This window comes from Cryptomeria japonica, unplaced genomic scaffold (assembly GCF_030272615.1).
Source record: "Cryptomeria japonica unplaced genomic scaffold, Sugi_1.0 HiC_scaffold_1232, whole genome shotgun sequence".
Classification (NCBI taxonomy): domain Eukaryota; kingdom Viridiplantae; phylum Streptophyta; class Pinopsida; order Cupressales; family Cupressaceae; genus Cryptomeria; species Cryptomeria japonica.
The window spans coordinates 2501-7723 of NW_026729787.1; the positions used below are offsets into that span (position 1 = coordinate 2501).

Here is a 5223-nt window from a genome sequence, read left to right on the forward strand (position 1 = left end):
TGGGGATTTCTGGGTAGGGGCTTCGGGTGCGCATTACATTTTTGCCCAAGCGTCCAGTGGGGTTTCTGGTGCGCTCCGAAGTGGGGTTATTGGAGCGCATCAAAGGTGCGCAATGCTGGTGCGAACCCGGGAGCGCTCCGATGTGTGCTCCAAGGTGCGGCGTGCACGAAGTCCGAGCCCGGTTTGCCCCGGGTGCGCACCTCGCGTGCACCTTCGCCGGGGTGAGCACCTTGGTGTGCAGACCTTGGTTGGGTTGCGCGCCCTGGTGCGCACCAAGGAGCGCTCTGAAGTGTGCTCCAAGGTGCGGCGTGCACGAAGTCGGAGCCCGGTTTGCCCCGGGTGTGCACCTCGGGTGCGCACCTCGCGTGCACCTTCGCTGCGGTGGGCACCTTGGCTGGGTTGCGCGCCTTGGTGGGCACCATGCAGTGCACGAAGTCGGAGCCCGGATTGCCCCGGGCGCGCACCTCCGCCAGGGTGGGCACCTTGGTGCGCACAACTTGCCTGGGCTGCGCACCAGGAAGGGCTCAAGATGGCACCCGCGTTCCGTTTTTTTCACTATCTTTCAGAACGGAAATTTTAAAATCTCGTTTTTTTTTGCCTTTTCTGGAAATTAGTGAAGGCAGCGCATCAAAGGTGCGCAACGCTGGTGCGAACCTGGGAGCGCTCCGATGTGTGCTCCAAGGTGCGGCGTGCACGAAGTCGGACCCCGGTTTGCCCCGGGTGCGCACCTCGCGTGCACCTTGGTGCGCACACCTTGGCTGGGTTGCGCGCCCTGGTGGGCACCATGGTGCGCACCAAGGAGCGCTCCGAAGTGTGCTCCAAGGTGCGGCGTGCACGAAGTCGGAGCCCGGTTTGCCCCGGGTGCGCACCTCGCGTGCACCTTCGCCGCGGTGGGCACCATGGCGTGCACGAAGTCGGAGCCCGGTTTGCCCCGGGTGCGCACCTCGCGTGCACCTTCGCCGGGGTGGGCACCTTGGTGTGCAGACCTTGGCTGGGTTGCGCGCCCTGGTGGGCACCATGGTGCGCACCAAGGAGCGCTCCGAAGTGTGCTCCAAGGTGCGGCCTGCACGAAGTCGGAGCCCGGTTTGCCCCGGGTGTGCACCTCGGGTGGGCACCTTGGTGCGCATGCCTTGCCTGGGCTGCGCACCAGGGCGGGCTCAAGATGGCACCCGCGTTCCTTTTTTTTCACTATCTTTCAAAACGGAAATTTTAAAATCTCATTTTTTTTTGCCTTTTTCTGGAAATTAGTGAAGGCAGCGCATCAAAGGTGCGCACCTCGCTGCCCACCACGGTGCGCAACGCCGGTGGGCACCCGGGAGTGCTTCGAAGTGTGCTCCAAGGTGCTGCGTGCACGTTGTCGGAGCCCGGTTTGCCCCGGGTGCGCACCTCGCGTGCACCTTCGTCGGGGTGGGCACCTTGGCTGGGTTTGCCCCGGCTGCGCTCCGAAGCGGGGTTATTGGAGCGCCGCCTCTTTTTTTGTCGGAGCGTTTGGTGGGGTTTCTCGCATTGGCTCTTCCGAGGCCCGGTTGCCACCCTGGCGCGCACGAAGTCGGAAGTAGGGTTAATTGCCCGGGTGCGCACCTTTGCCAGGGTGGGCACCTTACCTGGGCTGCGCACCAGGGCGGGCTCAAGATGGCACGCGCGTTCCGTTTTTTTCACTATCTTTCAAAACGGAAATTTTAAAATCTCCTTTTTTTTTTGCCTTTTCTGGAAATTAGTGAAGGCAGCGCATCAAAGGTGCGCACCTCGCTGCCCACCTTGGTGTGCTCTGAGGTGCGCACCCGGGAGCGCTACGAAGTGTGCTCCAAGGTGCGGCGTGCACGTTGTCGGAGCCCGGTTTGCCCCGGGTGCGCACCTCGCCTGCACCTTGGCCGGGGTGGGCACCTTGGCTGGGTTTGCCCAGGGTGCGCTCCGAAGCGGGGTTACTGGAGCGCCCCCTCTTTTTTTGTCAGAGCGTTTGGTGGGGTTTCTCGCATTGGCTCTTCCCAGGCCCGGTTGTTGGGTGCGCTCCCACCCTGGCGCGCGCGAAGTTGGAAGTTGGGTTAATTGCCCGGGCGCGCACCTTCGCCAGGGTGGGCACCTTGGTGCGCACACCTTGGCTGGGCTGCGCACCAGGGCGGGCTCAAGATGGCACCAGCATTCCCTTTTTCTCACTATCTTTCAAAACGGAAATTTTAAAATCTCGTTTTTTTTTTGCCTTTTATGGAAATTAGTGAAGGCATCGCATCAAAGGTGCGCACCTCGCTGCCCACCTTGGTGTGCTCCGAGGTGCCCACCACGGTGCGCAACGCCGGTGCGAACCCGGGAGCGCCCCGATGTGTGCTCCAAGGTGCGGCGTGCACGAAGTCGGACCCCGGTTTGCCCCGGGTGCGCACCTCGCGTGCACCTTGGTGCGCACACCTTGGCTGGGTTGCGCGGCCTGGTGGGCACCATGGTGCGCACCAAGGAGCGCTCCGAAGTGTGCTCCAAGGTGCGGCGTGCACGAAGTCGGAGCCCGGTTTGCCCCGGGTACGCACCTCGCGTGCACCTTCGCCGGGGTGGGCACCTCGGCTGGGTTGCGCGCCCTGGTGCGCACCAAGGAGCGCTCCGAAGTGTGCTCCAAGGTGCGGCGTGCACGAAGTCGGAGCCCGGTTTGCCCCGGGTGCGCACCTTCGCCGCGGTGCGCACCATGGCGTGCACGAAGTCGGAGCCCGGTTTGCCCCGGGTGCGCACCTCGCGTGCACCTTCGGCGGGGTTGCGCGCCCTGGTGGGCACCATGGTGCGCACCAAGGAGCGCTCCGAAGTGTGCTCCAAGGTGCGGCGTGCACGAAGTCGGAGCCCGGTTTGCCCCGGGTGCGCACCTCGCGTGCACCTTCGGCGGGGTTGCGCGCCCTGGTGGGCACCATGGTGCGCACCAAGGAGCGCTCCGAAGTGTGCTCCAAGGTGCGGCGTGCACGAAGTCGGAGCCCGGTTTGCCCCGGGTGCGCACCTCGCGTGCACCTTCGCCGCGGTGGGCACCATGGCGTGCACGAAGTCGGAGCCCGGTTTGCCCCGGGTGCGCACCTCGCGTGCACCTTCGCCGGGGTGGGCACCTCGGCTGGGTTGCGCGCCCTGGTGCGCACCAAGGAGCGCTCCGAAGTGTGCTCCAAGGTGCGGCGTGCACGAAGTCGGAGCCCGGTTTGCCCCGGGTGCGCACCTCGCGTGCACCTTCGCCAGGGTGGGCACCTCGGTGTGCTCCGAGGTGCGAACCCGAGAGCGCTCCGAGGTGCCCACGAAGTCGAAAGTCGGGTTAATTGCATTGTTTTCCCCGGGTGCGCTCCGAGGTGCGCAACATCGGCGCGCACCAAGGAGGGCTCCGAAGTGTGCTCCAAGGTGCGCACGATGGCGTGCACCTCTGGTGCGCACGATTCGGAGCTCGGTTTGACCGGGGTGCGCACACCTTGGCTGGGTTGCGCACCTTTTGTGCGCTCCAAGGTGCGCACGAAGTCGGAGCTCGGTTTGCCCCGGGTGCGCACCTTCGCCAGGGTGCGCACCTTGATGCGCACGCCTTGGCTGGGCTGCGCACCTTGGTGGGCGCCATGGTGCGCACCTTTCGTGCGCTCCAAGGTGCGCACGAAGTCGGAGCTCGGTTTGCCCCGGGTGCGCACCTTGGTGGGCGCCATGGTGCACTCCGAGGTGCCCAAGATTGGTGCGCACCAAGGAGCGCTCCGAAGTGCGCTCCAAGGTGCGCGCGAAGTCGAAAGTTGGGTTAATTGTCCGGTTTGCCTCGGGTGCGCACCTTGCGTGCACCTTCGCCAGGGTGGGCGCCTTGGTGCGCACACCTTGGCTGGGCTGCGCACACCTTGGCACCCGCGTTTCCTTCATTTTAAATTTTTTTTTTTTACAATCTCTCAAGTGGGAAATTCTATAATCTCAACTTTTTTTGCCTTTTCAGGAAACTTTTGAATGGAGCGCATCATTGGTGCGCTCCGAAGTGTGCTCCAAAGCTCTCTCCAGCTGCGTGCACCTGCCCCGGCCGCGCACCCGGCCCCGCCCAGCTTCGCTCACCTGTCCCGGGCGTCTGGTGCGGAACCTTAGAGTAAGAAACATCACCGTGCACCTTGGCCAACGTGCGCGACTCGACCGAGCGCGCACTGGCCGAGGTGCACACCGATTTCACCTGGGTGCGGCGCGCAGCACCTCGGGCGCACCGGGGTGCGCGCACAACGCCCGGGTTGCACCGTGGCCTGTGTGCTCGGGGCGCCTCGGGTGCGCGCTCGGTGTCGCCCCCGCGCGCGCGGTAGTGCGGGCAGCGCACCCCGGCCCGGCCCGGCCCCGACGAGAACGCAAACGGGCAAAAGGTTTATTCAAATAGCATTGCGACGCCCGGCGAAAAACTAAAAAAAGGGTGCAACACCGGGACTTCCCGGGAGGTCACCCATCCCAGTACTACTCCGGCCCAAGCGCGCTTAACTGCGGAGTTCTGATGGGATCCGGTGCACTAACGCTGGTATGATCGCACCCGTTATGAGCTTGTCGCAGTGTGTACTTAGCAAACCGCGACCCACGTGCGAATCCACCCCGGCCACCCACCCCCGTCGAGGTGCACACCCTCCCTCGCGAAGTGCGCCCCGTTCGCCAAGTGTGAGCCCTGCCCGGGTGCGCGCACCTTGCTAGGGCGTCGGGTGTGCACCCGGCCCGGCCTACGTGCGTGCACCTGGAGGGGGCGTCGTGTGCGTGCAGTGTCCCGTCTGCAACGCGGTGCCCACACACCACCTCGGGCGCAACGACCTGCGCTCACATGTGGGCCGAGTGCACCTTGGTGCATGTTCGGGGCGCCTCGGGTGCGACGCTCGATCTTGCCCCGGTGCACCAAGGCGCTCGGTTTGCCCCGGGTGCGCACTTGGTGCAAGGTGGGCACCCAAAATAGGGATCAAGCACCAAAACACAAGTTTCGGGATGCAAAATGGGACCCAAGGACCACAAATGCGTTCCAAGACCCATGATGGGTCCACGAGAACAAAAATGTGTTCCGAGACTTAATAAACAAATATTGGGTTTTAGGAGAAGAAACATGCTCTGATGCCCAAAACGAGAATCGACCCCGAAAAGGCCACAGGCCAAAAGTGGGATGCGAGACAAAAAAAAATGGGACCCGAGGACCAAAATTGGGTTCCCAGGTCGAAGACAGGGCAACCGGACAAGAAACGACCTCTAAGGCTCGAAATGAGTCCCGACGACTAAAACTTGACAAGAAGCACCCAT

The 5223-nt window shown here is 63.6% G+C and overlaps 1 non-coding gene across 1 annotated transcript; it reads right to left on the bottom strand.

Moving 5' to 3' along the window:
* Positions 1-4363: 4363 nt before the first annotated feature.
* On the bottom strand, positions 4364-4482 carry LOC131873208 (5S ribosomal RNA). Its single transcript, XR_009371216.1, has one exon. It is a non-coding gene; the product is annotated as a 5S ribosomal RNA (ribosomal RNA).
* Between the last annotated feature and the right edge of the window lie 741 nt (positions 4483-5223).